General features: G+C 45.8%; 1 protein-coding gene across 6 annotated transcripts in view; it reads left to right on the top strand.

The window, feature by feature from the left end:
* DPF3 (double PHD fingers 3) overlaps positions 1 to 27,996 on the top strand; it is a 773,243-nt gene that overhangs the window by 731,062 nt on the left and 14,185 nt on the right. For 2 of the 6 annotated variants that reach the window (XR_011283929.1, XR_011283928.1), the window contains one exon: positions 4,094 to 5,227. The exons of the other annotated variants lie outside the window; for them this stretch is intronic. The gene's annotated coding sequence lies outside the window, so the exon portion shown is untranslated. The remainder of the gene's footprint in view (positions 1 to 4,093; positions 5,228 to 27,996) is intronic. 6 annotated transcript variants of the gene reach the window in all.

Here is a 27,996-nt window from a genome sequence, read left to right as displayed (position 1 = left end):
CGTTGATGTTTTTTGGTATGTCGGTGCCCCTGTGACCAGTCTTTCTAGTTATGACGTGAAGAGCCAGGTTTTGAGTAATTTCCTGAATAATAGGTGGTTTCTTGTGTTACGTATGTAGTTTGGAAGGTCGTTCCAGGTTTTCGGGGCTTGGGGAGAGAAGGAGGATCCTCCAAGTTTTCTTTTGTTGTAGGACTTCGGTTCCAGGCGGATGTCCATGCTTGATCTGAGCGTTCTTGTTGGTGGATGTAGGCACAGTTTGACTCTTAGGAACTCAGCGCCTTCATTGTTGTAATGTACATGTCAACCCAATTAATCAGCGTCCCTGAAGAACGACCCGGTCACTCCTATCGAGGTACTACAATGTCCTGTTCCTTTTGTATCGAAAAATACATCTTTTATTCAGAATGACAAAACTAATCAGTTCAAGATGCTTAATACATCACTTAACATGAGAATTCACAAACCTCTCCAAGTTTGACATTAAAAAAATATATATAAATATATTTTGCTTCAATGCCCCACTGGGGTTTTTAATACTCTACTTTGTACACTTCACAGAAGAGTTTTTTAATGACCAAAACATGCATACTTCCCACAATCATACTTTGTATAGATTATGAAATAAATCACAGTTCTGTGTCAAAGTGCAGGCTGAACGACACCAGCAAAACCTCACTTTTCTTAGTACGCTGCTTGCACTAGATGCCACACTATGCGTTTCGGGGCCGGATGCCTCTTCTTCAGGTGCAACTGCTACAAATATTTGCGGTCTGTCAAAAAACAAGAAAAATCCCATCAATGCGACATTCTGTCTAATTAATGTCAACATTACACATGCTCTATATAAATTCACCAACCTGTCTGGTGTCTTAGTCTCAATTTCCTACTTTCACTTTTTCTGGATTGTTCTGGATCATCACCCTTTGTGGAGGCTGGAAGAGTTATGCAGTATCTCTTTCAGTAATCTATGCCACTTAAACTCTGTTATTCACAGGCCAAAAATATGATAAACACTATGTATTTCGTAATCAAAGACCTACTTCATTAGTGAGACGTCGTAAACAGGAGTCGACTCTCCAAGTCCTAATGTCCCAGTCATAACTTCTCCCCTCCGTTCTGCAATAAATTACAAATATTGTGTCTGAGTATTTTCCTTTCCTTCAATGTGCGCGTTACAATATCTACTTCTAATATCCGAAAATCTCGGCTCTCCGACCTCATAAACACTTACCTTCTTCAATGCTGTATCAAGCGCAATGCGGGAACAGCGACGTGGCTGCAAAAAATAGCCTCCCGTCCCAGATCGACTGCAGCTAATCCCTTCCGGGCCTAGTCATGTGATTCAGACTCAGTCACGTGACCGCTGGTACGTGCGTAACAACTTTACAGCTGCGGTTACGTCTATTCAACCTCTTTTTAATTATAACCGATGTCGGGTGTTCAGCTTTGCTCGATTCTGCCTCCTACTGTATATTATCTAATGTGTGAAGTCGTTATATTCTGCCTGTTCGGAGCTCACAGTCAAATTGTCTAGTGCTCCCGTTGAAAAAATCTGCCGGCCATCTTGAAGTACCTGATTTCCTATGTGGAACCTGGCTATCCGGCGCAATCCCTTCACAGGCATAAACACTATAAATTGCTAGATCTTAGTAAACACATTTTGTCTGGTGGATTGGACTCCACACGTGATAAATCCTAATATGTGTCCTCTTTATAACTCCCCAATAAACTCTGTTTTTGATAATGTGGTTACAGGTACACCAAGACATAATTAATTAAATCACAGACCCCTTCACAATAATGCAATCTTCTTCTCAATGTGTAGTGACATGAATTTATGCAAGACTTAAACAGAATTTCTCAAAAACAAGAGAATACTGGTATGCATTCATTCCGATTGGTAAACCACAATGATCTATAAAATTCCCAATTAGCTAGATTTCCTTCAGTTTGTGTCACTAGCCAACATCAACATATATCTTTAGCTGATCTTTCATGCGATTGTTGTGGGGTGTACCAGTTCTATTGATTAACACACTAATTCTCTGCTCCATACCAGAGCACAGGGAATTCTATCACTGTACCATGCTCTCAATGCCAGCATATTGCCAAACATGATATTAAGCATTTCAAATAAAGCAACCCAAATCAAACTCCATATTCATCCCCTTTGGGTTTAGACAGTGGTCTAAGTGTACGAAAAGAAGTAGTGGAACTATGTTCCCCGCTGGCCTGCCCCCGCTCCCCACAAACCCCATCGCAACACTCCCTCCAACACACAATCCAAACCCCCAAACAAACACACCTGCTCTTTATGGGAATGTGCAGTACAGTGCACTGAAGTGCAAGCTTCAACTTCTTCCTATACTTTTATTTTAAAACAAAACCATTCCAGAATGGTTTCTTTTAAAAATAAAAGTATAGGAACGGTGAAACTTAAAAATAAAAAGTATAGGAGCACCGCTCCTGCCCACTTCGACCTCTGGGTTTAGAGGACCCAATCTGTCAATCCAGTGGATTACCTTCTGTCGTTTTTTATGTCTCCCCCTCTTTTTGGACATTTCACTTGTGCTATTGAATGTTTGTGTAGTTTGAAATGTTGTGCTACCAGTGAGTGTAATGAGCCTGTACGAATATTTGACTTATGCTCTGTCCATCATAGTTTGACTTTCCTGGTTGTCAACCCCATGTAGAATAGACTACATGGGCATCTGATACCATAAATTACATTGGTTGAATCACAAGTACTAGTATGTCGCAGTTGGATTACTTTGCCTGTATATGGATGGTTAATGCTGCTCCCTTTGATAATGTTATTACAATGCTGGCAATTATTGCAAGGGAGAGTCCCTTTATGTATAGTATTTTCTTTCTTCACTTGCAAGTAATCAGCACGAATCAGATGGTCTTTAACAGCTTTACTATTCCTGTATGCAAAAGTTGGTACATCCTCAAAGAGTTGGACGAGTATTGGATCCATTTTCAACATTTCCCACTTCATTTTTAGGATTTTTTTCATCTTGTAACTCCGTTACTCTTGTACCTCCACTGGATTGACAGATTGGGTTCTCTAAACCCAAAGGGGATGAATATGGAGTTTGATTTGGGTTGCTTTATTTGAAATGCTTAATATCATGTTTGGCAATATGCTGGCATTGTGTTATTTGGGGCAGAGGCTGAGAGAGCATGGTACAGTGATAGAATTCCCAGTGCTCTGGCATGGAGCAGAGAATTAGCGTGTTAATCAAAATAACTGGTACACCCCAAAACAATCACATTAAAGATCAGCTAATGATATATGTCTATATTGTGATGTTTATAACAATGCTTTTCATGGTTTCTTTATCTGCCTCTGGCTGTGCATTTTGGTTGTAAAGCATTTTATTGACCAAAGACATACAAATATGGTTTGGTATTTTAATTCATGGTCATCAATAAGTCACTTGGATACAGCCTTTAGCTTAAGGTAGGCATGATATAGGTCACTCGCATAAAACGTATAATCATGTGCATTTCAAAGCTTGCTTGAATAGTTTGAAACATGTCATGGAACTCTTTCACTTTTACATGTGTAGCAAAAGTTTCTCCGTGGTGAACTATAAATAACAGATTTTGAAAATTCATTGCTTTAAAGCTTTACATTTTTTTTTATATGATTTTTAAAGTTCTTTTGTGGTTCATGAACTGGATATTTTTATTTCTACTTATACAACATGTAATGCTCTCGTTTTGAGGAAGGTAAAGAAACAAAGGGGGTTTTCACAGCAACTTAAAAGGTGTCGTGTTGCCAAACAGCAGTGTTTTTTATGAAACTGAAATGTGCAATTGTTGTGTGATGTTCGTTTGCTTGGAGACCATGAAATTGTTTAACCTATTTTACAATATCTGTAGGGTATGAAATTTGACTAATGCATTCAAAGAGAGGAAAATCAAAAATTAACCCTTTCGCTGCCTTTGCCATGTATGGGTCTCTGCCCGGTTTTGTTTATTGGGTGTGGCTTTGTTTTCTTTAATTGCTAATTTGTCAAAGTATTGTTAACTATTTGTGTCTGTTGCTTAACCCATGTGCTGATATATTCATCATACATGTCAGCTCAATTGGGAGGAGAAGGCAGAAAGGTGGAGAAAATCAACGCCGAGGACTTGTTTGGTGCAACATCAGAAAGTGACACGTCAACGTTTCAAGGTTTTGACGAGGATGACCTCGAAGAGCCCCTTTCCAGCCCTGGCAGCTGCTCCCCCACTGCAGACAAAATTGACAGCTGCTAGAGAACAATCTTTAGGGGGCACTGCCTTTGTAATTATGAGTGGTTCTATTTTTTTTTTAATCCTCTATTTGGGAGTGTGCGTGTTTCCCAAAAGCACAAACTTCTACAACTTCTTTGACATTTTTTAATTAGGTTGATTTTGTTTACTTTGGACAATCCGACTTGAGGATATTTTTTTTAAGAAATTTTATTTCGAATGGGCAGAGTTGATTTACTTTTCTCCACTGTTTATTATGAATGAAATAAACTATTGACTGAGAACGACTGAAAACTGTTCGACATATTTATATGTTTTATCTGATATAAGAACAAGAAATAGAAGACTACTTAATATTTTGATGTTTTTAGAAAAGCAAAGCTGGCGTGGCTTCTTCTTGTGACTGATTAACAAACGCTGTATGTGACTGATTCTGCAGCCTGAATTTTGCATTGGCCAGATGAAAAACAAAATGGCTGCTTTTGGTTGCGTTAACCTGGTCTGAGGAGGATCTTCATGCACACTATGAAACAATCTGCTGTCCCACAATTGTGATCTTCCTCATCCACTCCACGTCTTCCGTTCATGGAGTTTTCATCTTGGCCTCAACTGTTACGGATTGCTGTTTGTCATAAGGATTTTCAAGGATTGAACCACAAATGCAGCATTGACTGGACCCTTACAAACAAAACACTTGCGGAACAAACTTGAAGGGAAAATACCTCACCTGTTTTTTTTGTTTTTTTTGGTGTATATTTTTAATATATATATATATATATAGATCTATTTTCTTTTTTGGTGAGCCACGTGTTTTTCTACAGTCTCTCCCAGCCACCTTTTTTCATTTACTTTTTACTTACAAAGCACCTCTGAAAATAAACCAAAGCAATACCTGCTGAAGTCTAAAAGCCACTGGATTATATTTATATATCGCCGTCTGTCTACTGGCCCAGAGAAGATGCAGTCAGCTACTGTTAAAAAGGTATGTTTTTGTGGAGATCGTTGTTCAACAAAATGTAGTTGTAATTCAATGATCTTTTCTCTTGATTTTATTTTTTACTGTGCTTTACGTAGTATGTATGTTTTTATTTTACCTTGTTTTAGTTGCTTACATTACTGTCTATGTTAAAAACTGGAGATTTGTTAACTAAAAAGTGTTTTGCGTTTACATTGCCTCGACATTTACACCAAGCTCTATTAGTGGAATTGTGTATCCTGTATTATGACTCTTAATGTTAGGATGGTCCCATCGCATTAGTATTATGAAATACATATCTGTTAAAGGAGTTTTCCTAAAGTCTACCAACAGGTGAGGGACTCTATAAAACTATCCCTTGGCATACAGGCCCCAACTCTTCGTATAGGTCTGTAATACCCAAAGGTCTGGTAGAATGGCAGAGCAGTCGGGCTCATTTTAGGAGGGGGATGTGAACTGTAGGTAAGAACAATGAACTCAATACATAGGCCCAAAGAAACACTCACACACTTGTAGTTGTACTAAAATAGACATGTATTTTATATACACAAAGCAAAGTTATATTCAGGTTATTAAGTACTATTTAAACTAAACAACACAATAGAAAACACCAGCAATACTTTAGGTGAGTAAACCAATAGAAAATACACAGTCCATGAACGCAGTTCAATGGTAAGTAAAATCACTTGTTATAGTCACTCAGTAAATGTTCTGTAGGAGGATTGAAAAGGGTTATTCGGCACCAGTAATAGAAGTTCAATACTTTCAAAGACTCGTAAAGCTTTTCAATGGCCTCAAGACTTCAGTAGTCCACCCCTACCTATTAATGAGTTCATCGAAGTCAGATTGGCGGTGCAACAGGTGAGGCACAGCAGCAGAAAAGGCAAAGTTTTCAAAGGATTCCTTGATTACAAGTAAGGATGATGTTTCTAAGGGTCAAAACGGTTACAGGAACATTGGGAAAGGCTCCCTACAGTCGCACAAGCATTTTGCCTGGGCGAACGGTATGGGTGAACACCCAAACACCGGAATCAGTACAGGATCGACAAAATGGCTTGAGGTAAGTACTACCCCGAGTCCCACAGTACTTGAGGAGTGACAAAGATGCAGCTGGATACTTTCACGGTGCAGCAGCGTTGGCACCGATCTCCTGTTACTTGTTTGTGGTAACGAAAGGAGGGACACTGGAAGGGATGTTGCAGCAGCAGTCAAGAGAAAGGACTCTCAGAACAGAATTATTCATACTCCCATGTCAGTCTGCAGATTTGGTGCCTTTTTTACAGGCTTCAAGGATGAACAAACAAACATTTCCCGCCTGGTCAATCCGCCTCCATTCTTCGGTCCTGCACTCTGGTGAGAGGACTTTGAGGAGGAGGATCCTGTCTCTGAAAGTCCAACTGGAGCTCACCAAAGTTCTAGGAGAATTTGTTCACAGTAAGATGATGCACTGCGATTGGGTTGGAGGTCCCCTGGTATTTGCGGTTTGCACCCCAGGTAGGTCAAAGCACATCTGAGGATGGCTCGTTCTGCAGGACCTTTTATGGCTGGTTGGGCCCACCAGCCAAAGGGAAGGCGTCATCCTCTTTGGAGCTCCTCTGTTGATTTGAAAACTAGGCCAGGACAGCAGTGGTCTTTTCGCAGTTGCTGGAAAGGGGTGCAGGTGTCTCTGGTGGTCTTCTTCATATGGTATTGCATCCTTTTGCCAACACCCGTTTTTCCGACGGGTGTTTTGCTGCAGGAGTTTTGCGGAAAAACCCATCGACATTTTTGGGGGGTGGGAAAGGGTGAATAGAGGGTTGGGGGGGGTAAATAAAAAATAATTAAATTAAGGGGTATTTGGGGGTGGAATTACCCCTCCCCAAATAATTGAAAAGACATTTCAATTATTTTTTTCAGTAAAACTCATGCAGCAAAACTCTCGCGGCAAAACACCCTTCGGAAAAAGGGGGTCGGTGAAATGACATGGAACCCTTCAGATCTTCTGTTCCAGATGTCGACTTGCCTTGTGCCGCATTAACCTCACCTTTTATTAGGATTTCACACTCCTTCTCTGCAAGCTCTCCCTGCAGTTTACAGAAAGAGGCGGGTTGCTGTCCAATTACGACAGCTAGCCCCTCCAGTGGGAACTGGTTCCTTTCAGGTACACCAGAAGGCAAGGGATAGCAGAGTTTTGGGATCCTCCCGTGCTTCCTTTCCTCGCAGACACACTCAAGCCTCAGCGGGCTACACAAAGGTTTCCTGCTGAAGACAAAACTCAAATCGGGACCTCTCCTCCCAGAATGGTAGAAGGACCAAGGAAGAACAACCACAAAAGAAAGAAAGAACCATTGGTCATAATTCTGTATCCGATTCTTCTTAAATCAGGGATTTTACTTTCATTATTCCATTTACCATCATTGAATGTAAAAACACTCTCTGTACACAAAAGGAAAAATTAAATGTCTTTATTTTGTATTTATGATTATTATTTCTTCAGAAAAGTTAAATAGATACTCATGTCTTTTTTTACACCATGTGGAGAAGGTAAGACCATATTTTACAAAGAATCAACAAAAAATATATAAAAATACATTTGGAGGGGATTGGGTCCTCCGACGTATTCCATATCTATGACAGTAATCACCACAACTGTGCTGCTTCGGAACATTTTCGGCGTCTGCGTCCTGCGTCGATGACGTCTATGCGCCGTCCTCGAGGACCTCCTCCGACGGCCGACGTCATCGGATGTGATGAGTAGGACGCCCGTAGCCTCAGTTCTGTTTTTTCCTCAAACGTGTTCGCTTCGTGAATCTCGGTACGCCTCGACTCTTTGGAGTTTCTGTTGTTCATCTCGGTTCTTCAAACCTGTTCGTTTGTGAAGTTATTGTTCGTGCAGATGTCTACCTCGTCTTCCACACCGCGTCCGGGCTTTAAGAAGTGCGGGGACTGTGGGTCCAAGATGTCGGTCACAGACTTGCACGACGCCTGCCTCTGGTGCCTCGATGACTGTGTCGACTGCCAGTCGAAAGCCTTGCGGGAGCACAAGAAGAAGTTATCGGTAGGTAAGGTGTCCAAGCCCCGGAAGTCGAGGTCTGCAGGGCTTTCGACGGACAACTCGATGGGCGACTCACTGCGTCGTCGTCGGAAGTCCAGTGGGTCTCGGTCTCGCCACTCCTCTGCCTCTTCGAGGCACTCCCGGAAGCGCCATCATCGGACGCCTTCCCCGTCCTCATCCGAGGACACCGCCCGTCGGCGGGTCGCTTACCCCACCAAGCATGCGACACCAGAGGAATGGGCTTCCTTCGGGAAGAAAATGTTGGGGATTCTCGAATCGGAGGGCACTGGTCCGTCCGCGCCTCCGAGTGGGGTCGGTCGTGATCAGCCAAGAGACGCCGCTCGCTCGGGTGGTCGTCACGATTCATGGGAAAGATCCCGCTCGGACAAGGGGAATCGTTCTCGGCATGCCCAGTCCAGGTCCCGGTCCTCGACGCGCTCGAGACCGCGTGAACCTGTGAAGTCTTCGAGGAAGACATCGACACCTGTGCCGCTGAGGTCCTCGACGGACTCTCTTTTGAGGCTCCGCCTCCGAGGAAGTCGTTGTCGCCCAGGATGTCGAGGGACACGCTCGGGGCTCCTCCCTCGAGGCCTGTGTCGACGCTGTCGGCGCCGTGTCTCTCATCAACACAGATTCTCTCGACATCAGCGCCGATTCACTCGACACCCTCGACGCCTTTCGGGGCTGTGTCGACGGGGGTACCCCGTGGCTCGGGGGAACCACCCAGGAAGGCTCTGGCCAAGGTAAAGCATGACTTTGGTTCCAGTTTTGTGCCTTCTTACCGCCATCTGGAATTCATTTCAGAGGTGGATGAGGGCTCTGATGATGGCATGGTGCCTGACACGGTGCCTGACGAGATTCTCTCAGACCATAGCCAGTTTGAGGACCTGAGGCAGTCCCTGCTTGATGCTAGTGGACTGGACACCTCTCCGGAGGTGGAGTTTTGTAAGCCTGAGCCTGGCACTCATGCCGATTCTTCGTACCGGCGACTTATGTCACGGGTCACTGAGTACTTAGGTTGGACTGCTCCCCCAGGGGAGTTTGTTCAGGATGACCTTACGGATATCCTCGACATTGGTCCACCAACTGACCCGGTACTGCCATTCCATATGGCTCTGCAAAGAAGGGTGGTAGCGGCTTGGACTGCTCCGGAGAGTCTCCCGGCAGTGAGCAAGTCTTTGCTGTGAAAATGCCGGCCAGCCAGTAGTGACCCCTGCTACTTGTCCAAGCACCCTACTCCTGAGAGTTTGGTGGTGCAGGCGGCTACGGCCCCAGCAAAGCAGGCGTTGTACCCTACCATCCCTCCTGATAGGGACGACAAGCGCTTTGACGGCTAGGCGAAGAAAGTGTTTTCTGCAGGGGGTATGGCGCTTCAGGCGGTCAACTCCATTTGTGTCCTGTCTCGTTTCACGCACACTCTGTGGAACTGTGTTTCCTTGGCGGCTGAACATATTCCCGAAGGGGATGAACGGGATGGTTTCCTTGCCATGGTTCAGGATGGCAAGGATGCTATGTGTGAGGCCATTCAGTCGGGTTTGGACATGGCAGATTGCGTCAGCCAGTCCATGGCTGCGAGCACCGTGATACGCAGGTTTGCGTGGTTGCGGAAGTCGGGGTCTGCTCCTGATGTGCAGGCCCGGCTCCTCAACAGGGCCTTTGACGGGGAACATCTTTTTGGCAGCAAGGCTGACGAGAGCCTTCAGAGGTTGCAGACCTCCAAAGCTGCAGCGAAGTAGTTGGGCGCTGCAGTTCGACAACCTCCGCCTTTTCATCCTATGGGACAGCAATGGAGGGGAGGTTCCTTTCGTTATTACTCCTCCTTTGGTAAAGCGAGAGGCGCTGTCATTCAAAGGTGCCACCGTAGGAGTGCCAGAGGTGGAAAACAAGGTACTCGAGGTGCCAAGGCCAGTCGGGCTGTTGCCACTTTGCCCTCAGGCATCGCCGCAACCGCTTCAGCTCAGTCATGAGTCCATGTCCCATGGTTCGCCGGTTGGGGGAAGGCTGGCACAGAATCTTGCAGAGTGGCGCGCCATTACTTCAGATGTGTGGGTTCTGGAGATCATAACCCACGGCTACTGCCTTCCTTTCCGGCAGAGGCCTCAAGACAATCCACCGGGGAATCTCTCTTTGAAGAGTCCGGATCCGCTCCTTGCGCAGGAAATTCAATCCCTGCTGGAGAAAGGCGCCATAGAACTGGTGCCTGTAGCGGAGAGGCACAAGGGATGGTATACCCCTTATTTTTTGATTTCCAAGAAAGACGGGGGATTGAGACCCATCATGGACTTGTGCGGTTTGAACAAACTCCTCAGGAAGGACAAGTTCAAGATGGTTACTCTTTCTCAAGTCCTCCAGGCCCTTCAACTTCAGGACTGGTTGTTGTCTCTCGACCTCAAGGACGCTTATTTGCATGTGCCTATCCATCCAAAGCACAAGAAGTACCTGAGGTTTGTGGTTGGCGACTCGCACTTTCAGTTTCGGGTCCTGCCGTTCGGCTTGACCTCCGCCCCGAGGGTCTTCACCAAGCTCATGGTAGTGGGTGGCAGCGCACCTCAGGAAAGGGGGGATTCACGTCTACCCCTACCTGGACAATTGGTTGATCAGGGCCCGCTCTCCCGAGCAAGTCCTGGATCATCTGTCAGTCACCTGCCACTCCCCCCACGAGCTGGGCTTCTCCCTCAACTTAAAGAAGTCGTATTTGACACCAACTCGGAGGCTCCAGTACATCGGAGCAGTGCTCAACACGTCCCTGGGGCAGTGTTTTCCTCCCCAGGTGAGGGCTCATCACATTCAGCAGATGGTGCACAAGTTTCAACTTGCTCAGACTCTCCCAGCGTTCGAGTTCTTGAGACTACTCGGCCTCATGGCATTCTGCATTCTTCTGGTGCCAGAGGCCAGGTTGCGGATGAGATCTTTGCAATGGGTACTCAAGCTCCAGTGGTCTCAGTCCACCGGCAGGATGTCGGACCCTGTTCAGGTGCCGTCTTCGGTCGCCCAGGACCTTCTGTGGTGGGCCGACGAAGGCAATCTGATGAGGGGGGCTCCATTTTGGCTGTCCCCCTCATCCTGATCGTGACGGAGCATCCCTCACGGGATGGGGAGCTCATGCCAACGAGTTGACAGTCAGCGGTTGTTGGTCTCCGTCGGAGTCCAGACTCCATATCAATCTGTTGGAGCTGAGGGCCGTCAGGCTAGCCCTGAAGGCTTTTCTGCCGACTGTGCGAGGAAAGAATGTCCTGATCCTGACGGACAACACGGTGGCCATGCACTACCTCAACAAAAAGGGGGGGGCAGGGTCACTTCCTCTGTGCAGGGAGGCGATGCAGCTCTGGTTCTGGGCAATCCAGCAGGAAGTTTCGATCGCGGCAGTTCATCTGGCAGGAGACGAAAACCAGACGGCGGACGCTCTGAGCTGGCAGAGCGCGATCTCTCACGAGTGGGAGTTGGCTCAGGAGATTCTCCTGGAGATCTTCGCCCTTTGGGGGACCCCTCAAGTGGATCTCTTCGCCTCCAGTGTCAATCGGAAGTGCAAGAGGTTCTGCTCGCGGGAATTTCCTCCAAACAGAGCCTTAGGAGATGCGTTTGTGGTGGAGTGGTCCTTCCCACTGCTGTACGCGTTTCCTCCAGTCCCCGTCATCCCGCAAGTACTGCGGAGGTTCGGTTCCCGGATGATCCTCATTGCTCCGGCGTGGGCCCAGAGGACTTGGTACCCGGAGCTTCTCGACTTGTCCATCTGCCCTCCATGTCGTCTTCCCTACCGAGACGATCTGCTCTCACGGGAGGGGGATCAGGTTCTCCATCCAGAGATCAGGTCCCTCAACCTTCACGCTTGGTTTCTGAAACGTTGAGGTATAAGGATTGGGCCCTCCCTGAAGACGTGATGGAGGTGTTGCTTTCAGCCAGAAGGCCCGCAACAAAGTCCCTGTACCGTTGCCGTTGGAGGAAATTCTGCGATTGGTGCAGGGTTAGGAATGTGGATCCTTTTGCATGTGAAATTCCCATGGTTCTGTCTGTTTTGCTTTCTTTGGCCCACAGGGGCCTTCAAGTGGGTACCATTAAAGGTTACCTGGCGGCGCTGTCTATATTTAAGCGCTCGTCTGAAGAGTGTTCCTATTTTAAAATACATTTAATTTCTCAGTTTCTGAAAGGGCTCACTAATGTGTTCCCTCCGTCACCTTTCCAGGTGCCCGGTTGGGATTTGAACCTTGTTCTCAAGTTTCTGATGGGTGCTCCGTTTGAGCCTTTGCATTCATGCCCTGTGAGTGAGTTACAGGCACTTTGTTAAGCCACCCTTCACTGTGTTTCATAAGGAAAGGGTTGTCCTTAGAGTTTGTCCTTCTTTTCTTCCGAAGGTGGTGTCGGAATTTCATTTAGGCCAGAAGGTTGTTCTTCCGGCATTTTATCCTCCTCCACATCCTGGTAAGGAAGAGGAGAGGCTCCATAGGCTTGATCCTAGGAGAGCGTTAAGCTTTTATATTTTTATTGCATGTCCCGGGTCAGAGTGGACGATCAGCTCTTTATTGGTTACGCTGGAAAGCGTTTGGGACAGGCTGTGACGAAACAGACTTTGTCTCGCTGGATTATTTTGGCTATCTCTGAGTGTTACCGCTTGGCGGGTAAGGACCCACCGGTCGGCTTACGGGCCCATTCTACCAGGGGTATGGCTGCCTCTACTGCCCTGCAGAGGTGGGTTCCTATTCGCAACATCTGTGATGCAGCTACCTGGGCTTCGGTACATACTTTTGTACGTCACTATTCCCTCGATTCCATCTGTGGGCAGGATCTGGCCTTTGGCAAAGTGGTCCTTTACTCCGCAGTTTGATTGGGCATTCTAAATTTCTGTTTTCTAAATTCTTTTCCCACCTCCTTGCATTGGTACTGCTTTGGGAGTCTGTCAGAGATATGGAATACGTGGGAGGACCCAATCACCTCGAAGAACAAGTTACTCTCTTACCTGGTAACGTTCTTTCGATGGGATGGTCCGACGACGTATTCCATATCGCTCCCTCCCTACCTTCCCCGCTACAGAATTTCTTATGCGATTGCAGCTTACGTTTCCGCAAGGCTTTGTGTGTCAGACTGGCAGAAGACTGGTGGCACACGTTCTGAGAAAAAAATACAACTGAGGCTACGGGCGTTGTGCGTCCTACTTATCACATCGGATGATGTCGGCTGTCGGAGGAGGTCCTCGAAGACGGCGCATCGACATCATCGACGCAGGACGCAGAGGCTGAACTTTTCCAAAACAGCACAGCTGTGGTGATTACTGTCATAGATATGGAATACGTCGTCGGAACATCCCATTGAAAGAACGTTACCAGGTAAGAGAGTAACTTGTTCTTATCCATGTAACAATATTTTGAGAGACATGTGCAACAACTTTGAAGCAAGTCTCTAAAGGTTTGAAGAAAGTAGAGCAAGGAAAAGAGACAAGAAATTATATAATGAATGGGTGAGATCCGAATAAGAGGAAAAAAGGAAAGAAGATTGTATGGACAAAAATTGGCCTGTGGGTCAATAGTATTGTTCCAGACTGACATCTCTCTTGGGCAATGTAACAAGAAGGGCAATAATAGCAGTAACAATACAGGACATTGTTTGCGACCTCTGAAATCAATTGAGAAAGTAAGTTTCAATGGGAGTGAGGGGGCATTGGTGTAATTGTTTTCACTCCATTTTTACTCCAATTCATTGTCCTTTTTTACAGGGCGCAGAAGTGACATTTCATTTTATAACATCTTTCTGTTGTGGTTTATTTCATTTGAGCCACTAACCGACATTTCATCTAGTCAGTCTGCACCAGACTAGTTGTCTCTTAAAAAAAGGGAAGTGTGAAACATTTCTTAAGGGTATGCCAATGTGGAAACAAATGTTTAGCAGGCAGAAACTTGGGTGGGTCATCCGTGGACTTGGTTTCCCCAGGCTGGATCACGTTTCGGCAGCTTTCTGGTTAAAGGGCCATCTTCATCAGGGCATCAGTGAAGGACCCTGGAAAAACATATGTGTATGTTAAGATTGTTTTCATTTGATGCTGGTATGGAGAATTTTATGTGCCTCTTGTAGGAACCTGGGGATTACTTATCCTGCGCTCTTAACTCCATGGTGCGTGTCCCAAGATAGGGTCTCTGTGTGACCAGAACACGAAAAGGCAAGACAAAGGGGTAGGATTACTTAGTGACAGAGAATCTCCAAAGTACGCACTAGGTATAAGGAATGCCAGACAGGGAAAAGAGTTGGACTATGTGGGGTCCGAGCAAAAGTTACCTCCGGAGCTTAGTGTCCCTCGTAGTCGTAGGGTCATGGCAGGGTTAGCCGTGTTTAAAACCAGGAGTATCTATTTAACTTTTCTGAAGAAATAATAATCACAAATACAAAATAAAGACCTTTCATTTGTCCTTTTGTGTACAGAGGGTGTTTTCAGGTTCAATGATGGTAAATGGGATAATGAAAGTAAAATCCCTGATCTAAGAAGAATCGGATACAGAATTATGACCAATGGTTCTTTCCTTTGCCCCAGTGTTAGGCTCCCTATGACTTTGTGTTTAGAAGATTTTGCCCTTTCTGCCATTGGACGTCTAGGGCAACCCATCCATGTTTTTCATGAAAAAAGAAAGAAGCCACCATATTGGAACAAAGGTGACCCCTCTGTGCACAGCCGCATCTGTGCAGACAGCCTGCAAGCAAAAATAGTGCAAAGGTCAGTAGAACACGCCCACTGCCACCAGCCAGAACTATAGGATTGTTATTGTAACATGAATGTTACAGGAGCTGAGAGAAAAGGGGTACTCGGTAACTACTCAGCACTCTGCATAGTGTGGTGTGTGCTGATTTCTCAAAAGGAAAAGCTAAGAAGAAGAAAAAGTATCCTTCTAACTTTGAGAACAGTATTTCGTAAGGAAAATAAGGGATGCCAGCAACACTGCACAAAGGGTTCTGTGTGCTGCAAAAGTGAAACAGAAGCCTTAAACAAATATGGAGGAAAGGATGTGTCCATTAAATAAAGAAGAAATATAATGAACAGGGTTCCCATGGTCAGAGCAAAAAGAATGAATGAGGGGACAAAGACTCCCCTCATTCAGGAGAACAGGAAAAAGGCCCAGAAGTCCAGCAAAGAGTACTGGGGGGGTCTCACAAGGAGGGGGGTTAGGCATAAAACTGTTAAATCTCCCTAACAATATCACAACATTGTATTACATAGACCTTTGATAACAGTTCACCACTGCAATAGTAGAAATACTGTAAGCCTAGGATCTCATTATATGATCTGAATAGTAATTCCTTCCGTTTATTGGTTTGCTTTTCCAAATCCTTCGATTCTCTTCTTTACTTCATGTGGCTCGGCTTGGCATCTATAGGAATAATCCTGACACGATGGAAGAGCATTGACCCTTTTAAAAGAGCTCTGCATGTTTGTTACAACATTATAGCCAAGGTGTTCTGTGAAATGGCAAGGGTTGCCATGCAAGGCGCTAGAGCTAGTTGAGTTGGATCATCATGGTTTTCCGCTACTGACCCTGCTTGTGACCTATGATGGCCTCCCTTGGCTCAGCTGTTGAAAGCACTGGACGAGCAATGACTGCCAAGCTGTCAGCTTGGAGTGAGGTGGACGAGATTACAGGAAAAGATGCTAACACTTTCAGGAAGTAGAACACACATAGTTTCTTATCTTAAATGTAAATAAAAGTATGCACATGTACTAAAGGGCGTTGCAAAGGAACCGGTGTACAGTTCAAGGTTACAGGTTTGTTCGCTGCAAATCATTGAGAAAAAGGTCATCTTGCGGTGTAAGTCGAAATTTGTTCACTGGAGCTCAGCTCAGTCACGTGCCACTAGAGAGGCTTGACTGGAGAAATCGTTGCGCAACCCGTGTTTACTTGTCTCACAGGAAACACAAAAATAAAAAACAGTAGGTGTTGGGGCCGTTTCCTAAAATCCACTTGGAGGTAAGAATCTATAAAACTATTCCTTGGTGTACAGGCCCCCAACTCTTAAGGCTGTACGAAAGGCAGAGCAGCCATGCTCATCTTTGGAGGAGGATGTGAGCTGCGGGTAAGTACACTGAACCCAGTCAAAACAATAGTCCAAAGAAACTCTTACACATTGACAATTATATTAAAATATACATCTATTCTTATATGCATAAGGAGAGGTTGATAATACTTATTTAGACTAACCAACACACACAGGAATTATTAACAAAACTTTTCATAGGTGACTGCTTCAATAATAATTGCTTGCGCTTACAATTGTTACAGGAAATGACACTAATAACAGTTCTACCGTATTAATGGTAGCAACGCGCACCCTGATTTGTTAGAGAAATTACAGTTTCATTAATCTACTAAAGTCACTTCAGACATAGCCCGTAGGAAGAAAAGTAGGGTTATTCAACACTTTTGCAGTAATTTACTTTCTAGTAACACTTTTCAAGGTTTCTAATGCTTTGGCAGTCCAATCCCTAACTATTCAAGAGTTCATCAAAGGCAGTGTAGGAGGGAAGCAAATGTCTCATGCAGCACCAATAAAGGCAAAGTTCATTAGTCACTTAGATAATATGCTTTAGCAAGATAACACAATGTATAGGGACCCTGCAAAGAACTCGCAAGAAGAGCACAAGCTATTCAGCCTAGGCAAGAGGAGTAGGTGGACACCAAAACATCTGGTATTGTACTCCAGCCACACTGGAGCAACTATTCGGCTTAAGGTAAGTTCTCCCTTGAGCTCCACAGTACCTTAGGGTGGTTAATTCCTCAGTCTGGTGATGAAAGGAAGGATTCTGAGTGGGATGTCACAGCAGCAGTCGCGAGCAAGGATCCTCAGCAAGGATTTCTTTAGTTTTGCACGTCGCTCTGCAATTTTGGCAACATTTTATCAGTTCCAACAATGGATGGTTATCGCCCGGTCGATCTTCCTCGATTCTGCAGTCCTCGCCTTGGTAAGGAGACTTGGATCAGTGTGATCGTGCCTCTGGGGGTCCACCTGGCGCTCACCAAAGTTTTGGGCGGATTCATCTACGCAAAGACGTTGCTCTGAAAATGGGTCAGAGGGCCCCTGGTATTCGCTGTTTGCAGCCCTGGAAGGTCACAGCACCTCAGGGGATGGCACGATCTGCAGTTCGTCTTGTAGCTGGTTGGTCCCACCAGCCAAAGGGAAGGAGTCGTCCTCTTCAGGGCTCCTCTGTCGATAAGAAAACGGGATTAGGCCAGCAGTGGTCGCTTCACAATTACTGGAAGGGTCTGCAGACGTCTCTGGTCGTCTTCAGCTTCGGATCCTCTGTTCCAGTGGTCGACTTGCCTTCTGCCTCAGCAACCTCACCTTTTATCAGGATTTCCCCTTCATTCCTCTGCAAACTCTCCCTGCAGTTTACTGAAAGGGTGGGTGGCTGTCCAATCAGGACAGCCTGACAACAGTGGGAACTGGTTCCATTCAGGCACTCTTGCAAACAAAGGATAGGGGAGTGTCAAACTCCTCCCATCCTTCCTGTCCCTGCAGACACACTGGAGCCTAGGCGGGGACGCCCAAGTTTTCCACATGAGGCAAACTCACACAGAGACCTTCCCCTCGCTGAATAATAGAAGAAGGGCTCATAAAGGACAACTAGAAATGGTGAAAAAAGAAAGGAGCCACCATATAGGTGTTAGAACACGTCCACTGCCACCAGCCATAACTATAGGGTTGTCACTGTGACCAGAAAGTCGCAGGAGCAGAGAGAAGGGGGATACTAGGTATCCTCTTCTTTAGCACTCCATGTAGGATGGTGTGTGCTAATCTCTCCTAAGTTACTTTTAGGAAGGATACAAAGTATCCCGCTTTCCTTAAGAACAGTTGTCCCTAGGGAAAATGAAAGATTCTCAAAGGAGAACCCAAAGGGTTCCCAGCAACACTGCACAGGGGGTGCTGTGTGCTGCAAAAGTGTCAGACAGATGCCTTAAAGAGATATGGAGGAAAGCAGGACCTCATAGAACAAAGTAAAAGAGGGAGAACAGAGTTCCCAAAAGTCAGAGAAAATAAGAATTAATGAGGGGAAAAAGGCTCCGCTCATTCAGGAGAGAAAGAAAAAGATCCAGAATTGCAGCAACAAGTGCTGGGGGTCTAACTAGGAGAGGGGATTACGCATAAAACGTCTTAATCTCCCTAACAGTGGGTTTGTGATTAGTCACGCAGGATGGATTCTTGATGCTGCAAAGTTCAATTTCTTCTATTTTTCTCAAGAATACACTGGACAGAGAATTGCCTCGAAGGCTTCATAGCAATGAACAGGTTTTATAGAAATAGAAAACAAGAGAATAGAAAACCTAAGGGTGCCTGTGGATTAATGGATCCAATTTACGAGAGTGGAAAAAGAAAGGTCACGAAAATAACAAGTGCAGTCATCAAAAGCTAGGCTGAAAGAGTAGGACCAGTGGAAAGAACCACCCTATAGGGGCCTTCAAATGCTGCAGGTCTGCAACAGAGTCAAAGCCCAGGTTTCCACCAGGATTCAAATGGGTCCCAGATGTCCGGATCATTCCCACAGTCAAGGGCCCACAAAAGGACGATGTGCAATGCGGAAGGTCTGCAATTAATGGTGTGCAGCATTGGGGCACAGTAGCCCCCCACACCCTATGCGAGCAGGAGGAACCCACTCCAGAGACCATCAAACAAGGATGCCTAAGCCATCCTACCGCACCCGAAGGGCCGTAATGAAGAAAACATCAGCAAGCTGTGGTCTCTCAACACTGAGGCAATTTCAAAGGAAAGTCGCACAAGTGTACAAGACTCAGTTCATAAAACTCTCTCTTCCCTTGGTGTCAATGCCAGTAGTCCACATGCTCACAGCACAGTTTCTTTCTCACCAGAATTGATGAGGAGGTGCACGAGCAAACGCCACCTTAGCCAAGACCAGTCAATGCTCCTTCAAAGCACTCCTAGCTCCCCCTATTCCCAACAGATAAACAACAATTTGGCAACCTGCACGTCGGGAGTTGCCATGGTGAGCCTCACAGCTGCTTCTCATCTGCTACAACATCCATTATATCCCACAGGGTTTACGGACTCTTTTGGCAGCCCAATCAGACACGGAAACATGAACTTGCTATGCACACTTCCTGGCAAAAGTACCACCTCTTCCTTCAAGTGCAGGGTGGCAACAGTTATTGTAGAAGTTTGTACTGCCAATTGCTCAGTTTCCCTGTGCTCTAGAAGGTCATGTGGGCTTCTGTACAAGGATTGTCATAATTGCAGGCACCTTGCAGTCTGATCTCTGGCTGTTTCCAACTTTGAGATGTCAGTTGCTGTGCTACATTTAGGGACTGCGGCTGCCGGAGTGATGTCAGGTGAGTACCACAGTTCCTGGCATTGTGGAGCAACAGGTCTGATTTTGGATTTTAAGTACACCTTAAAGCCACAGGAGCAGAGGTACAGATTGTAGCGTACAGTGTAAATCGGGCTGGTCAGATGGAGGCATTGATGTGGTGATGGAGGGCTGCAGACTGCCTCCATCTGCGCTTTGGCTTAAATGCCCATCGTCTCACAATAAGAATGCATGGAAGACCCTTGAGAAAACCTACAAGGGTGTGATCACTGAGTCGAAAAATAACTTCTGCAATAAACAGATTTCGGAGGCAAATAATAAACCAAAGAAACTATTTGAACTACTAATGCTTCTTGAAAAACCCAAAGCCCAATTGACGGCATTCACACCCTCTAACGCAGACTGCACTAGAATACAATTAGCTTTTCAAGGAAAAATACTTAAGGCAAAGGACAAAATCCAAGAAAAGATCACCACACGTCTAAACTCACTGAGGTCGCCTTCTCAGACCATTTCTCCCCCTGCCCCCCAAACTTTGTCTTTAACAGAAGGTTGCATTGCCTTCAGCTTTACCCAAGTGACCAGCCTCAAAATGCTGACTACCATGAGCTCTATGCGCCCATCGGCTGGCCCAGATAATGTGATCCCCCGCGAAAATGATCCTAGAAAATAAGGTTATCTTCTCCCCATTTCTCGCAAGATTTGTCAATGCTGCCTTCCGCACGAACACAGTCACAGACTGCATCAAAAATGTCACTGTCACGCCCCTCCTATAAAAAAAAAACAGGACTGGATCACAACGATGTAGCAAACCTAAGGCCCATCACCAACTGCAATTTTTTCTTGAAGGCCTTCGATAAAGAAGCGACTCGCCAGATCCAGCCTTACATTGAATCCATCAATATATTACAACCGAGACAATCCAGTTTCCACCCTACTCATAGTACATAGATGGCCCTTATTGATCTCGAAACCCACATGCTGAGCATTATAGACCAGGGCAATTCCGGCCTTCTAGTCCTACTAGACTTATCGGCTGCTTTCGATTTACTGGACCCCGAGCAACTTTTACACACCTTAAAGGATACTTGCCACTGTTCTGAAATGACATGCAAGTGGATTCACTCCTTCCTTAGGCAGACAATCGAGAGTCTGTTGGGGGGAGGCCTCTGCGGACCCCACTCTTCCCACCTGTGGGGTGACACAAGGAGCGTATATGTCCCTGATTTTGTTCAACCTTTATATCGTATCCCTATGCAGCCTCCTAGAAGAATCTGGAGTATTTTGGACAAACTAGGCAGATGACACCCAGCTGGTCAATGTCGACAGGGCGTGCCAGTAATACTATTGTGACATCCGCTGTACCCATGATCCCTCACGCGTCGAGGTCCCTCAGATTGTTTTTTTCCGCCATCGTAAGCGGTCGCATATAAGCGCAGTGCCTTTTCGCTGTCGAACAGAGATCTCGACGGAACCACCTGGCCTCAGAAGGCCCACCGGGCCTATACCTTACAGTAGGGAGAGTGGGGGGTGGTCATAACAACATGTATTTTCCCACCCCTTCCCTGGTTCACCCAGCTGCCTACCCCTAATATGGAACGTACGCCATTTAAATTCTGCCTGTCCTGCAATAAAAAGTACACGTGGGTCAACAATCACAGGGTGTGTAACCTTTGCTTGAATCGGGACCACAACGAGGCTCATTTGGGCCCATCACGCCATGCACGCCGAGGCCACCATGGACGTCGAAGGAGCTTCCAGCGACGGTAGCGACGCCGTCCTCTCGGATGGCGAGGGTGACGGGGAACCTCCGTGTTCCCCAGTGCAAGCCCCCGACCCTAGCAGACAGGCCGGCAATCCTGTTGTGGGGAGGACACCTGATGGCAAAGGCACCACACTCCCCCACACCAAGCACATACCCCTCAGCAATGTGAGTGTCACACGCCGAGAGCCGACGTCTAAGGGAAAATCTTCAGATTCACGGTCCTCTGGGCACCCCGAGCGGCTGCCTCATGACAAGCCCGCTAAGTCAAAAGACGCCGGGCATAAAACTCCCTCTCCCGGGCCTTCCGACATCAAGGGATGCCATGCAAGCCGTTCCCGAAGTCGAAACGTGAACCACACCCAGAGAAAAGCCCAGAGAGTCGGGCCTGTCCCGTCCAGTGGTGAAACATGTCCCCAAGGCCCCTACTACGGTCTCTAGCTCTAAAAAGTCAGCTTCTAAGATCACAGATCATAGGAAGAAACATAAATCCAGGGATTCCTCTCACAAAGACAGGAACACAGACAGGCAAGATAAAAGGGACAAACCTAGGGAAGAGCCGGAACCTGATAGGATTCCTACACAGGACATCCCTGATCCTATAGAGGCGGATGAGCCTAATCCTATCATAGAGGAGGAGGAGTTATACACTAGCCTACCTTCCCCCCCACCCCTGCCTTTACCTACCCAGGGATTATCCCCAGTTCAGCAAACTGGTCTGCCTGTGATATAGATAGAGTTATGAAACATATGACCTTTCTTGCAAATTTTTTTCGAAGAACACTCCCAGGCTCTTCAAAGCCTAGCAAACATGTCTCCCACTACCCAGGCGTCAAGCTCTAAGGCTTCACCTGTGGCCTCTCAGTCCTGTTTGTCTACACACCCATCAGAAAAGAGATCTCGCCCCCGGAGGAACTGTATGAAGAACCAGTCCACAAGGCACCACGCTTCTCCACTGGCCTTTACGACCTAGATGTAGGAGCTGATGAGTACCCAGACGAAAATACCTATTATGATGATGACGTCGGGGTTGACAACGTCCGTGAAGGGGACAATCAGGCTGACACTGAGTAAGTAGTCTTTGCCATGGACTCTCCAATCCCGCAGGACCCTCCCTTACCCAATTCCCCAGTAGACAACTAGCTCTTGTTTAACGACATACTTCTCAGGGCTGCTGAACATTTTGGTATCGAGACACAGGAAATCCAGCAAGATAAGGATTTTGCTGAAAGCATTTTGGGGGACAAAAAACTGGCAACTCAATGTATCCCCTTATTCAAGTCGGTACAGAGAAGGATTCAACCTTCTCTAGAAATGCCTAATCAGACTAGGGCGGTAAACCCTAGAAGCTTTTCCGCCCAGCACCTTCTGACCCTTTGTACATAAAGGGCCAACTTAAACCAGACTCTCTAGTAATTACCACTACCTGGAAGAGAGCGTGTACCCCCTCGGCCTCCTCCGAAGCTCCTCCGAACAAGGAGAGTAAAAAACTGTATACAATGGGAAGAATAATAGCATCTTCGGCGGCTTATCAGGCTCGAATTGCTAATAACTCCACCTTGCTAACAAGCTATGACTGTACTAAGTGGGATGAAGTTACGGCCCTTGCAGAATCAGCGCTGGAACCACTCAAATCTAAGCTCTCCCTTGTGCCTGCTGAAGGCAGAGCAACGGCAAGCGTCCTACTCAAGAACAATTTCAATGCAGCAGATAACGCTGGACGCGTTATTGTTGAGGCCATCATCCTCAAACGCCATGCCTGGCTTAGGCAGTCTGGATTCAAATTAGAGACACAGGCTACCCTGCTCAACATGCCTGTTGAGCCTAATGTTTTATTTGGAAAGGCAGTTGAGGATGCAGTGAAGTCAGCCAAGGATGAATACGAAACACTCAAGTCCCTTGGCCAACTAGCTAACAAACAAACAAGCCAATGAGGAGGCAATCATTTTCAGCATTTTTGTGGACAAAACGCACAACGAGGCACCGGCTATAGTCAAAGCCAGGGTTCCTCATGGAGCAATAACCAACAGGCATCCCAGGGTTATCCAAGGGGACAGCGCTGAGGTCGCAGAAAGGGAAGAGTTTCCCCCACCAGAGGTGGAGGAACACCCTCCAAGCAATGATGCCCCGCTATTAGTCCCCTCCCATGCCTCCCCAGTCGGGGGACGAATTTCACACTTCACCCACGCATTGGGAGAGAATAACATCAGACAAGTGGGTGTTATCGACGGTAGCGGGAAGTTACTGCATAGAACTCCAGGGAATCCCATCAAACCTCCCCCGCGCCAGAAAAGACCGTCAAGAGAGGAACAACTCAACTTGGTGGTGGAAGTCGAAGCTTTACTCCTCAAGGACGCCATCGAAATCGTGCCGTACAATAAGGTAAACAAGGGTATTTATTCAACGTACTTCCTTGTTCCAAAGAAAGATCTGACCATGCGCCCAGTATTAGACCTGCGCCCTGCAAACAAATTTGTCAAGACACAAAAATTCTGCATGTCAACGCTATAAGAAGTAATCCCTCTGTTAAAACGGGGGGATTACATGGCAACATTGGACATGAAAGATGCATATTTTCATATTTCAATGTTCCCAGCGCACAGAAGATTCTTGCGATTCAAAGTAGCAGACCAGCACTACCAGTTCAGATAGCCTCGGCTCCAACGGTGTTCACCAAGGTACTGGCAGTGGTGGCGGCGCACCTTCACAGGGAGGCAATCCCAGTGTACCCCTACCTGGATGACTGGCTGATCACGGGAGAATCCTACCATCTTTGCTAGATAAACATGCAAAGAACCATAGACCTTCTCTTCCAATTGGGCTTCTCAATAAACGAGAAAAAGTCAAGTCTGGTACCAAACACATCAAAACAGTTCCTAGGAGCTGTGTTAAATACAAAGACAGGCTTAGCTTTCCCATCCATGGAAAGAATACAAAACATGCTTCGGCAAATACACCAGTATCAAGCCGGTCTCCAGATACGCGTACGCAAAGCTATGGATCTGCTAGGCATGATGGCATTGTGCATTTACCTGGTCCCCCACGCGCGCCTGTGCATGCGACCAAAGCAGGAATGGTTGGCGAAACAATGGTCTCAGGCAAGTGGTCAGTGGGACGATCTAGTGGTTGTTTCGCCGACACTGATTCAAAACCTACACTGGTGGTCAAGGGAAAATCTGCTCATGCGGAAACCCTTCTACGAACCGGAAGCACTAGTGGTCGTCACAACAGATGCGTCACCTTCCGGGTGGGGGGCCCACTACCTTCACCACACAGCACTCGGCCTGTGGTCACAAGTTACTGAACAGAACCACAACAACCTACTAGAATTATTGGCGAACTTCAAAGCACTGCAAGCTTTCCAGAACCACTTAACAAACCAGTGGGTACAAGTCCTGACAGATAGCACCACCGCAATGGTTTATGTCAACAAACAGGGAGGTACACACTCTCCAAATCTGTCCAAACTGGCTCCGAAAATATGGAGGTGGGCACTCAAATAAGGGATGTCCCTGTCCTCTCAACATGTTCCAGGGGTACTCTTTAGCGGACTCTCTCAGCAGAGATCCTCTGCCAGAAGAACACCAGTGGCAACTACACACAGATGTGGTAGACCACATCTTCTCTCAATTGGGCTACCCCTCTCTAGACGTGTTCGCTACAATAGAAAACAAGCAATGCCCAGACTTTGCATCCAGGTTCCCCCAACCAGACTCCAAGGGGAGCGCCCTATGGATGAGCTGGTCAGGGAAATTTGCTTATACTTTTCCCCCCGACTCCATTAATCAGCAGAATAGTGAACAAGAAACACAGAGATCAGATGACACTCTTCCTAGTTGCTCCTATACGGGCGAGACAACCGTGGTATACACATCTGCGCAAGCTGGGGATGTGCGATCCCATCAAGCTCCCGTACCAGGTCAACCTGTTGACTCAACACGGGGGGACAACGATACACCCACAACCTCACTCTTTGAACTTGGGAGCATGGCTCCTGAAGTCATAGATTTCGGACATCTCAATCTTCCACAACGGTGTATGGATATCCTAAAGGAAGCACGGAAACCAAACAACAGACACTGTTATTTCCTCAAGTGGAAGAGATTCATCATTTGGTGCCAATCTAAACAAATCAACCCAATAGAATGTCCTCCATCACACATTCTAACATACATTCTCCACTTGTTGGATTCAGGGTTGGTCTTTACTTCTTTAAAAGTCCACCTAGCAGCTTTATCAGCCTACACCACCTCTCAAAGCAAAGTCTCATGGTGGAAAGTGCCAGTCATTAAAGTGTTCATGGAGGGAGTAAAGAGACTACACCCTCCAATCTCTAATCCCCCACCAGGCTGGGATCTAAATGTAGTGCTAACAAAACTCATGCGCCCTCCCTTCGAGCCTTTGCATCAAGTTACTTTTAAACACATTACCTATAAAACTGCCTTCGTAGTGGCTATTACTTCCATAAGAAGCGTCAGCGAACTCCAAGCCTTGTCAGTGCAGGACCCTTTCTTTATCATCCATAAAGACAAATTGGTTTTACGGACTCACCCTAGGTTCTCCCCTAAATTAATTTCCAAGTTCCATGTAAACTAATCAATTGAGCTTCCAGCCTTCTTTCAGAAACCAGCTAGCTCAGCTGTGGTCAAACTCCACACACTAGACGTGAGGAGGGTGGTTCTCCACTACGTAGATAAAACCAAACAGTTTAGGAAGACTGATCAACTGTTTCTCTCTATGGCTACAGGTAGACAAGGAGAGCGCGTTTCCAAAAGAGCCATCTCCAGATGGATAGTCAAATGTATACAATTATGCTATTCATTATCAAACAAGGCACTGCCTTCTACACCAAGAGCTCACTCCACACGGGGCACTGGGGCTACTTTGGCCTTTATTGCAAACATCCCCTTAGACAGCATTTGCAAAGCAGCTACATGGAGCTCAGTTCACACCCTCACTCAGCACTTCTGCATTGACACACATTCCAAGACAGATACACAGGTGGGACAAGTGGTTCTAAAACATCTATTTGCCACTACTCCTTCTCACCATCCACCACCTTCTCATAACACTGCTCGCTAATCTATGCATAGCATGTGATCTAAGCAGATTACACAAGCAACAGAAGGAATACATTACTCACCGTAATCGTATTTCTGGTGCTTGTATCTGCTTAGATTCACATGTGCCCACCCTTCCCCCCTGAGAGAAGGTGCATAGATGTTATATGAGCTTCTACATATATCTGCTTGGATACAACTGTACTCACATCACACTCATGCTACCTCATGTCAGAAGAAAAACAATCTAAGGAACCTCAACGCGTGAGGGATCATGGGTACAGCGGACATCTCACTGGGGATAGTATTACTGGCACGCCCTGTCAATGTCCCTTTTTGAATTTCGAAAACAGCAACTTACTACTCTGCAGCTTCCACTAGATGTCGGCCTATGCGGAGCATGTGAATCTAAGCAGATACAAGCATCAGAAATACGATTACGGTGAGTGATGTATTCCTTAGTGGACGCCTCTATTGGACGCCTCTATGGCAGATAATTGGATGTGCCTGAACAAGGGCAAAACTGAGCCTCTCATCTTTGGATGCTCCCTAGCAAGAGCTAATCACACAAAGAAATTCAAAAGCTGTAAAAAAATAAATTAATAGACCGTACTCCTAATTTACATGGTATCCAAAAAGAGATATCCTAATTATTCTACCTTGAAGCAAACTAAGATAATCAAATAGAAATTTAATACCAACAAAAATTATTATTTTTTTTTATTTTTTTTTTTTTATTTCACAAAAAATAGAAAAGAGAAATTATGATGTTGAAGTAACATGAAATTTACAGTGAGAAATAAACATTCCAAACACATAAGCCTGGGTGTACATTAACAAATTTGCCATGGTTTAACATTCAAATAAAGACAAAAAATATATATAAAAGAGAAAAACATTCAATTCAATTTGTTTATGCAAAAGTGTAAATTCACTTGTACAGGTCTGCTAACGTAAACTTTTCACAATGTTTAAAAAGAGAGGGATTCAAAGAAATGATGCTTGGAACTAGGTTGATGTTCAAGCCGAAAAAATCCCACATTTACGTTTCGGCGAGCCACCTGTAAGGCCACTGATGTTAAAGAAACGCCTTCCTCGGGGCAGAGTCAGTAATAATAATAATAATAATCCCTGCAGGGAAGCAGACAAAACATATAAATTCAATATTAAAAAGAAAAAAAACAATATTCAAAAAAAGGGGTATAACTTTCTGTATACTTCTTAAATGAAAATCTCAGATTGCCAAGTTATCTAAACAATTATTACTAAATTATTATTTACTAAAGACTACTCAATAGTTCTGGCCTGAAGAGGAACCTTACCCAAAATAAATGTGGGGGGAAAATTCTTCAAGACAGAGTTTCTGGACGTCAAAGTCACCTCGGTGTCAAGCATGGGCAACAGTGTCTAGTGAGGGACCAAAGATACACACTCCAAGTCAGAAAAACTAATAAATCAAGTTATATAGATAGATATTTCTGCTTCCTAACAAGATGTATGGACATTAACAGGCCTGTATATACCTGATGGTGGACAAAGTCTTCCAGTCCGGAAGAAAATGAAGTCCTGAAGTTAAGGGTGCCAGGTCCATCCACAAGGGGGTAATATCTTCTGATAAAAAATCATCAG

The sequence above is a fragment of the Ambystoma mexicanum genome, chromosome 14 (assembly GCF_040938575.1).
Source record: "Ambystoma mexicanum isolate Mex_15411 chromosome 14, UKY_AmexF1_1, whole genome shotgun sequence".
Taxonomy (NCBI): domain Eukaryota; kingdom Metazoa; phylum Chordata; class Amphibia; order Caudata; family Ambystomatidae; genus Ambystoma; species Ambystoma mexicanum.
This window is presented reverse-complemented; position numbering and strand designations above follow the sequence as displayed.